This window comes from Bos taurus, chromosome 1 (assembly GCF_002263795.3).
Source record: "Bos taurus isolate L1 Dominette 01449 registration number 42190680 breed Hereford chromosome 1, ARS-UCD2.0, whole genome shotgun sequence".
Taxonomy (NCBI): domain Eukaryota; kingdom Metazoa; phylum Chordata; class Mammalia; order Artiodactyla; family Bovidae; genus Bos; species Bos taurus.
The window spans coordinates 145,151,182-145,161,283 of NC_037328.1; the positions used below are offsets into that span (position 1 = coordinate 145,151,182).

The 10,102-nt window shown below is 51.0% G+C and overlaps 1 long non-coding RNA gene across 1 annotated transcript; it reads right to left on the reverse strand.

Moving 5' to 3' along the window:
• Positions 1-3,204: 3,204 nt before the first annotated feature.
• Positions 3,205-8,763, reverse strand: LOC112448009 (uncharacterized). The gene is made up of 2 exons (XR_009495648.1): positions 4,709-8,763; positions 3,205-3,661 (listed from the first exon to the last, which is right to left on the reverse strand). It is a non-coding gene; the product is annotated as an uncharacterized lncRNA (long non-coding RNA).
• Between the last annotated feature and the right edge of the window lie 1,339 nt (positions 8,764-10,102).

Sequence of the window (10,102 nt, forward strand, 5' to 3'; positions counted from 1 at the left end):
TGCAGTCCAAGGGACTTTCAAGAGTCTTCAACACCACTGTTCAAAAGCATCCATTCTTCGGTGCTCAGCTTTCTTTACAGGCCAGCTCTCACATCCATATAGGACTATTGGAAAAATTTAGCTTGGATTAGATGGACCTTTGGTGGCAAAGTGAAGTCTCTGCTTTTTAATATGCTGTCTAGGTTGGTCATAACTGTTCTTCCAAGGAGCAAGCATCTTTTAATTTCATGGCTGCAGTCACCATCTGCAGGGATTTTGGAGCCCCCAAAATAAAGCCACTGTTTCATTGTTTCCCCATCTATTTGCCATAAAGTGATGAGATCAGATGCCATGATCTTCATTTTCTGAATGTTTAGTTTTAAGCCAACTTTTTCACTCTCTTCTTTCACTTTCATCAAGAGGCTCTTTAGTTCTTCTTCACTTTCTGCCATAAGGGTGTGTCATCTGCATATCTGAGGTTATTGATATTTCTCCTGGCAATCTTGATTCCAGCTTGTGCTTCATCCAGCCCAGCTTTCTCATGATGTACTCTGAATATAAGTTAAAGAAGCAGGGTGACAATATACAGCCTTGATGTACTCCTTTCCCTATGTGGAACCAGTCTGTTGTTCCATGTCCAGTTCTAACTGTTGTTTCCTGACCTGCATACAGATTTCTCAAGAGGCAGGTCAGGTGGTCTGGTATTTCCATCTCTTTAAGAATTTAAATGCTTATATTAGATATTTAGATATAAACAAATAGAAAGGCTTAATTATCTAAGTTTTCACCATAGAAAACTGGAAAAAGACAAGCAAATTAAGTACAAAAAGTAAAAAAAAAAAAATAGAAGAAATCATAAATAGAAAACAAGCAAAAAATTAGCGCAGCAAAAAATTGATTTTTTGAAAATTTAAAAATTGATAACTCTCTATCAAGACTATTTTAAAAAATTGAAGAGACAGAAATCAAGGATGAGAGAAGGGATATCAACACAGATCCTTCAAATTAATGAAAAGCGAATGAATAAATTTTATAAACAAGTTTATGTTACAACCAACTTTCTACTGGTTCTAACTTGGGTCAATAAATTCAACTTAGGTGTCACAAATTCTATAAAAATACAGCTTACCAAAACTAACACAAAATGAAATAGAAAACCTGAATAGACCTATGACTGTTATGGAAGTAAAGTCCAATGCTGTAAAGAGCAATATTACATAGGAACCTGGAATGTTAGGTCCATGAATCAAGGTAAATTAGAAGTGGTCAAACAGGAGATGGCAAGAGTGAACATTGACATTTTAGGAATCAGTGAACTAAAAGGGATTGCAAAGGGTGAATTTAATTCAGATGACCATTATATCTACTACTGTGGGCAAGAATCCTTAAAAGAAATGGAGTAGACCTCATAGTCAAAAAAAGAACCTGAAATGCAGTACTTGGGAGCAATCTCAAAGATGACAGAATGAACTCAGTTCCTTTCCAAAGCAAGCCTTTCAACAACACAGTAATCCAAGTCAATGTCCCAACCAGTAATCCTGAAGAAGCTGAAGTTGAAGACCTACAAGACCTTCTAGAACTAATACCCAAAAAAAGATGTCCTTTTCATCATAGGAAATTGGAATGCAAAGTAGGAAGTGAAGTGATACTTGGAATAACAGGCAAATTTGGCCTTGGAGTACAAGATGAAGCAGGGTGAAGACTAACAGAGTTTTGCCAAGAGAATGAAAACACCCTCTTTCAACAAAACAAGAGAACACTCTACACATGATGGACATCGCCAGATCATCAACACTCAAGTCAGATTGACTATATTCTTTGCAGCTGAAGATGGAGAAGCTCTATTCAGTCAGCAAAAACAAGACCTGGAGCTCACTGTGGCTCAGATCATGAACTCCTTATTGCCAAATTCAGACTTAAATTGAAGTAGGGAAAACCACTAGACCATTCAGGTATGACCTAAATGAAATCCCTTATGATTATACAGCAGAAGTGACAAATAGATTCAAGGGATTAGATCTGATAGACAGAGTGCCTGAAGAACTATGGATGGAGGTTCATGACATTGTACAGGAGGCAGTGATTAAAATCTTCCCCAAGAAACAGAAATGCAAAAAAGGCAAAATGATTGTCTGAGGAGGCCTTACAAATAGCTAAGAAAAGAAAAGAAGTGAAAGGCAAAGGAGGAAAGGAAAGATACACCTATTTGAATGCAGAGTTCCAAAGAATAGCGAGGAGAGATAAGAAAGCCTTCCTCAGTGATCAGTGTAAAGAAATAGAGGAAAACAATAAAATGGAAAATTCTAGAGACCTCTTCTGGAGAAGGCAATGGCACCCCACTCCAGTACTCTTGCCTGGAAAATCCCATGGACGGAGGAGCCTGGTAGGCCACAGTCCATGGGGTCTCGAAGAGTATGACACAACTGAGCAACTTCACTTTCACTTTTCACTTTCATGCATTGGGGAAGGACATGGCAACCCACTCCAGTGTTCTTGCTTGGAGAATCCCAGGGACGGAGGAGCCTGGTGGGCTGCTGTCTATGGGATCGCACAGAGTTGGACACAACTGAGGCGACTTAGCAGCAGCAGCAGTGGTGAAGTACCAAATGCTGGGCCCTAAAGTCTGGGACCAGGCCAGACTGAGTGCTCTGACCACACTATGCAGTGTCGTACTGGAAATTACAGCCAATGCAAGAACAGAGGCTGAGAAATCAGAGGCAAATGGTTTGCAAAATGTTTCTGTTACTCAGGGCCCCTCTTTCACCCAAACCCCCTCTGCTCTCAGCTCAGGGTTACTAGGCTGAGGCTCTGCAAACATTAATCCTCCTTTGCCCACTGCCTCATCGCACGTCTGGCCAAGAGCAGGTGCCAGAGGGAGGCTGGAAGAGCCTGCGCCTGAGGGGAGGTGACGTCCAAGTTCAGTGTGAGGTCCTGGACTGCACCCCTGATGGGAAGGAGCACTGTGGGGCCCTTGACAGAAGGTGAGCAGGGACCATGGGTAACACAGTCATGTTGCATCACCCAACAGTTGCACTGAGGATTTGTGGGGAGAGTCTGAGCTCCCAGGAGATGCACACTGAGGTACTCGGGGCCAGTGGACATAGGGTCCCCCACTTACTTTCTGCTGATTCTAGAAGCACTTCAGACAGAGGGTGAGCATTGGAGGAAATGGGATAAAATGCAGGAAATTAGCAAGTCAGCATTAAGGCCCTCTCTTCTGGCAACTTTCTGTGAATTTTCTTTAAGTTTGAAATGATTTCAAAATAAATACCAAAGAAAAAAAAGAGTAGTTAGGTCAGAGATGAAATCTGTTTCTCCCAAGGAGGCGGCCACACGCTCATAAGCCCAGCAGGCAAGGCCTGGCTCTGTGTTTATGAGGCTGTTTTGCTGCCGAGTGCGCTGAAGCTGCACATTTCAAAGCTGACCTTAGCTCCCTGGAGCCGGGTGTTTTCCAATCAGATGTTATTCTGCAAGGAATGAACATTCAGCTTCCGGCGTTTGGTCTCCCAGCTAATGATGCTTTCCGGGTGCACGCACTCTTCTCTACCGAGAGTTCAGATCGCCGGCCCACTGGATGCAGGCGCCAGTCCCTTGCTGGGCACAGAGGATGTTGTGGGCGACGGGGGTGAGCTCGCCAGCCAAGGCATTTATGGGCAGGGAGTTGAGAATCCCAGCTCATCTCCTGTCAAATATGGAAACAATAGTCAAATCACCTGGTATCTTGCGGTTTTCAAATGTTTCAATCAGTCATGTAAACAACAGCATGGGTGTAAATGAAGCCCATGTGTAATGGTCACACACACGGACCATCCGGTGGGGGGGGCGCTGGCCTGAGCTCCCGTGGCTCCTGAGCCCTGTCCCTGGGGCAAGCCACACATGACCACTGAGGACCCGCCCAGGACTCCAGGAGGGGTTCAGCTGACGAGTGTCCACTGACAGATGGGGCTCCAGAGAGGGGGCGGTGAGCTTCCCTGAGGATCAGTCTGCTCTTCCTCCAGCCACCTCCTTGCTGTGGGTACCATGGGTCCCTCCTGCCCGCAGATCTGACCAGTGGTGACTAACACTGCCCCGGGGCCACTTTCACATCACTCCTGAGCAAGGCAAGGACCCGATTTACAATCAGTCCCAGGACCCAGATGGTTGCTCGGATCAGAGTCAGAATCCATGGGACCTGCCATTCTTCCATTCACCAGGCTCCTCAGCTCGGGACAGGGCTGGGTTGGCCAGGGCTGGGCTGGCCATGGGCACAGAACTGGACAAGGGCTTCCTGGACGGGGGAGGGGCTGCGTCAGCACATGGCTAATCTGTATTTAATTCTGGTAGATGCAGGTTTTGGTTCTAACTCAGTGCTCACAGCACCCTTGGCATAAGTGCTACCATCATCCCCACCAGAAGAGGGTAAGAAACTGAAGTGCCAGGAGACCACACGTTGGGAAGTTCAGAGCCTGGACTTGAAGCTCTGATTCACCAGGCATCCAGCTGCCCAAAGGAACGTCAATAAGGACGTGTGGGAGTCCTGGCTCTCAGGGACCTGGGGCAGCACAGGAATGAAGAGCTGGAGAGTTCACAGCAGGGCTTGTGCAAAGGCCCTGAGGGGACGGGTCAGCTCTGCAGACCCAGGGAAGGTGAGCCAGGCTGGGAGCAGAGGGCAGACAGCCACACAGAAGGGCCCGGAGCAGTAGCTGTGCTCAGAGGTGGCCTGGCAGCCCCAGGGGAGCGCCCTCCTCACCTGTGGTCAAACCTTGTCTGGTTCCCCCCACCACTTCTGCTCTGACTTCTGCAGAGGCTGCACCCCCAACTGCCCTCACACGAGCCAGAAAATGTAAGGGAACAAACAGGCCCTCCTCACAGTCGTCATCACCATCAGGGGATCATTGTTGTTCGGTTGCTAAGTTGTGTTCAACTCCTTGTGACCTCATGGACTGCAGCACGCCAGGCTTCCCTGTCCTCCACCATCTCCTGGAATTTGCTCAAACACATGTCCATTGAGTCGGTGATGTTATCCAACCATCTCATCCTCTCACCCCTTCTCCTCCTGCCTTCAATCTTTCCCAGCATCAGGGTCTTTTCCAATGAGTCAGTTCTTCGAATCAAGTGGCCAAAGTATTGGAACTTCACCTTCGGGGGATTAGGAAGAGGCAGTTGATGGTGCGTGGGGGCCAATGAGAGGAGACTATTAAACTGTGCTAAGAACTTCACGAGGTTCCAACCGTGGGGCCTTTGTTCCCTTGGTGGCGGGGGGGTGGAGGGATGATGCTGGAAAGTTCACTGGGTTCAGCTGCGTTTATGGAGCACCCGTGGGGGGTGGAGCAGGGGTGACCACATGAGGCCCAGGGAGACTCTAGACACAGGTCAGCCCTGCCCGGCCTCCTGGGTCCTCATGCCCACATCCTTGTGAGTGACAGGGAACATGGGCACAGGGAGCCTCTGCTTAGGACAGAAAGGAAAATGGGGGCCACTTTGGACCGGGTCAGAGGCCCCTCTAGGGAGCTGAGGTTCCTGGGAGACCCAGTGATGCCTCCTGCTGCGCCTGCCACCCGAGGACCTTGGCTGGAGCCTGAGGCCGCGTGTGCTGAGGACCTGGGGGTCCCTGCCTGGTCTGGCCTCTCTGCTGTCCCAGCAGCCCCTTGGCAGCCTGTGTGCCCTGAGATACCCACAGTGCATCTGGTCACACTGGAGGGGACACAGTGAGGTTCAGGGGCATGGTGGTAGGGGACACAGGTCTGGGTCTGCCCGACCCTCCCAGCCTTGACCTTGCTGACTCCCAGCCCAGCAAGATGGGTCACAGGTCCCAGGCCACCTCCTCCCTGAAGCCGCCCTGCCTGCTCTCTCTGGCACTGGCATTTACCCCATTGTCGCTATGCTATGCTGTGCCTCCCATGCCCACAGCCACAGGGTCCTGAGAGCAGGACAGGTCTGCTGCCCCTTAGGAGTGGGATGAGGGCACTGAGCAGCACCAGAACCCCTTTGGGGGAAGTCCCTTGCCCATCTCCCTCAAGTGAGGGCGCCACCCACTGCTCCTGGAGTGGCGTGGCCCCCCACCTTGCAGGACTCAGCGTGTGTAGTCCAGTTCTTGGCCATTTGAACTGAGAGGCACATGGGGGCAGCAAGAGGGGGAAGCTGTGTGGGGGGGAGTCGGGGGAGGTCTTGGTTTCTGCAGAACAGCTCAGAGCTGGGGTCAGATTCCTGCGTGCATCCCTGGAGGAGGAGCTGCTTTATCATTGTTGGAGCCATCACCACTGCCCTGGACTGACTGCTTCTCTGTTCCTGCTTCCCTCACATCTCTAATTAATAAGTGCTGAATCTGCTCTTTGGCACTCAGGGATAGCTAGGAGACTAAAGGCTTTTTCTATGAACAAGAAAGGGGACTCTGAGGGGCTTTCAAAACTGGGAGCCCCACAGGGTCCTGCTGGGTGTCAGTAGCCCCCCCAGGACACCACGTCCTGTGCCGCTGACAGGCAACTGCCGGGCAACCTAACCTGCCCAGTACAGGTGCAGCCCAGTGGATGCCTGGGTGGCAGGGCGGGGGCGGGTCACAGGACCCTCAGGATCCTCGTGCAGTTCAAGAGGAGGGGCTGCAGAAACACCTGGGCTGGGTTCTCTGAGCCAAGAGTAGGGGGAGGGAGAGCCAGGTGACTGCACCCAGGGCCAGAGGTCACAGGAATAGCTGCCTGGACCACCAGGCTAGAGCACAAGGTCCCTGGGTGACCTGGGCAGCAATGGCTGCAGAGAGAGAAGGTCCTGCTAAATCACCGGCCGCCTGTGGGGGAAGCTGCAGGTGTTTCTTCTGCAAAGCTTCTTTGAACTTATTTTTCCTTGAAAACTCTGATCTACTTTTGGATTGAAGGAAATCAGAACATGCCACCCGGAAACGTGCCCCTTTGCTGTGAGGATTATTTTGAGCTGGAGGCAGTTAAGAAACAACAAACACTGGAGGGCTTGCTGCCTGCTCCTTCCTTTCCTTTTCTGAAGATCATTTCCATATGCAAACATGTCCTCAGGAGGTCAATCTTGGGCTTGAGTCTGTATAACAAACCTCACTAAACAAGCCCTGTTTCCTCCCCACAACTCGCCCCCGCAGCCAACACCCCCCGCCTCTTCTATTCTCATCTCCACAAGTGTCTCTCTTTGTTAAAACGATGTGTAACCACCCCACCACCCCCTAATCCTGCTCCTTTGGAGTTTTATTTCCTGTAACGCCCCTGTCATGTGTGTGTAAAAAACCTTTTCCCTCTGTTAATCTGGCTTTTCTCAGTTTAATTCACAGGTCTTGGGAATAGAACTTAAGAATGTAGGAGAAAGATTTTTGTTCCTCTCCTGTAGGACGTTTAGGTACCCACACAGAGTTCATACTGCTTTTAAACTCAGAAACCCTCAAAAATCCTTTCTTTTTAAAATTATACAGACCCCCAGGCCAGACATGCAGGGTGGCCCATCGGCTGATGGGGTAACAAGAAAGTCCGATGTCAGCCCCCTGTCCCTACAGTAGATGTTCTGCAAAGTTGTCTTGATAGAACCTGTTTCTTGAGTATTACAGGTGGCTTCATTATCCCAGAAGGTTGCAGGAAAGGGGAACCCTTTCAGGGCCTGAGAGTGGGCTCTTGTCTAAAACTCAGAAATGAATTGTCTGAGGAGACATGTGTGCTGACACAGCGAGAGACTATCGGGAAGAGGCACCCAGGGGCAGAGAGCAGGAGGGTAAGGGAACCCAGGAGGACTGCTCTGCCACGTGGCTCAGTCTCAGGTTTTATGGTGATGGGATTAGTTTCTTGTTGTCTCTGACCAATCATTCTGACTCAGAGTCCTTCCTGGTGGTCCACATGTCCCTCAGCCAAGATGATGCCAGCGAGGAGGATTCTGGGGGGTTGGTAGGACACTTGGACTGGAGTCCTCTTTTCCCTTTTGACTTTTCCCTAATCCTTCCAGTTGGTGGTAGCTTGCTAGTTCCACGTTCCTTACCAGGACATTTTGTTGTAAGATAGCTCACGTAAGTGGTTACTATCTTGCCTGGCGTCAGTCAGCGTTTCCCCTAACAAGAGTGCATCACGTCCTGTGTCTAGGAGTTCATGTCCAGCTTTTACAGGAAAAGATACAACCCAGCTGACCATGCAGTGTGTGGGTGGACGCTCCTGCCCCACGTCCTGAGCCGACTGTGCAGGTCTCATCCCAGCTCCGGGCCTGAGTCATGGCCTGCTGGGCCCCCTACTTCCCTCCCACATCCAGGCCTGGGGTTTGGGGAATCGGACTTTGATGGATGTTGGTCTATTACCAGGAACGCGCCTTAGTCCTCTTCCTGCAAGAGAATGTGGGCTGGCGAGAGCAGCTGGACAGCGGCCATGGACGAGTCCCTATTGACCTCTCCCAAAGACGGGGCCGGGAGCCACGCGGCTCTGTGCTCTCAGGGCTGGGGTCCCCACTGTGGCTGGCTGTGCCCCTTATCCCGAGCCGACTCTGGGCCCTGCCCTCTGCTGCTTCTGCAGACCTCCCTGTGTGCCCAGGGCCCAGGATGCCCAGGGGCCACCGAGGGTCTGCCAGCGGGAGCCAGTAGGGCAGACAAGAATTCCTCCCTTTGAAAATAAGAGAAGAGACTCCCCCCTCCCCTCTCTTTCCAGAACATCTTTCTGCATCATTTCCAAATGTTTGTAAATCATGTTAATGGCTACATAAGCCTCTGGCCTGTCTCACCACTCAGGAATGTCTCCTCAAGGCCTGGGAACCAGGGCTTTGAACAGAGATCTTTAAGGAAGGTGACCCCCCGACTCCTGTTTCCTGGGGGGTGGGGTGGGGGTGGGCCTAACGAGCCATGGACTTACACTGCAAAGGCTCCTTATTGAGAAGAGCCTGGTCTCTTTCTATCTCTGCAGTGGCTTCAGCAGTGGCTGTGATATGCCTCACACTCTGGTTAAATGCTGACTCATCATAGAATTATGTCCTTCTCTTCTGTCTTTATGGAGAAGTTTCCTGGGTGGGAAAGAGATTGGGTTTTACTTCTGTCCCCCCTAAATCCCTGGCAATGGGAGGAAGAAGGCTCAAAGTATCCCCCTCCCTGGTCACCCCCTTGCCCTGCAGGCCCAGGCACAGCCACTCCAGTTGCAGACCCTGTCTACTGCACCAGTCCTTGTAAATAGCCTTTGCCAAACTCTCCTCCCCTCCTGCGTGTGCCCTCCTGGGTGTGTCTGCCGGGCACCCATATCCCACAACCTAGGGCCAGCCTTTGAAGAAGAGGCCACTGTGTTAGCTGCATTTGGTCCTGGGGGTCAGGAAAGTCCTGGCAGGCTAGAGGCTATATGGAGTGTCATGGATTCCAAGGCTCGGAGAGCAGCCATGCGTCTTTCCCCTCCTGCACCCTCTCTACCCACACGTGCCCTGGAGAGGCTGGGCCTCACCAGAGCCCCAGCCCCGCCTGCTCATCTCCCACACCCAGACCCCCGGGGCCCAGAATCTGCCCCTGCCTTTCCATTATTAAGGGCATGAACTTCTCCTCTTCTGTCCAAGTCTCCTTCCACAGCTCTGGTGGGTCAGCAATTTAGACCAGCTGTCCCCATCATGGGAGGGGCAGTCCCAGGATTCCTTGCCATCCCATAACCCAGCAGGGCTCCTCATGCAGCTGGCCAGCTGCCTCTCTGCTCCCTCAATCCCTTCATGCAGCCTGGCCACCCTCCCACCTCAGGGATCCCTAGGAATGCTCTCCTGAGCTCCCTCACTTCCTTGAGCCTCTCGTTGTGGGTGGTGTTATAGAGCAGAAGGTAGAAATGAGGACCTTCAGCAGAAGAGCCCCCCACAGACCCCCTTGGGAAGTGTAGCACATGCACAAGCATGCGTGCCCACAGACATGTACACGCACACTGACATGCACACACGTGGACACACATGCATACATGGACGAGCGTACGCGCACACATGGACATGTATGCAAACATGGATTCATATGCACACACGGACATGCACGCGCACATGGACACATGCACATACACAGATACATGTGCACACGGACACACATGGACAGACATGTATGTAAACGTGGGTGTGTATGCACACAGAGACATGCATGCACACACGGACACACATGCACATACACATATACATGTGCGCACATGGACATGTATGTAAATGTGGATACGTA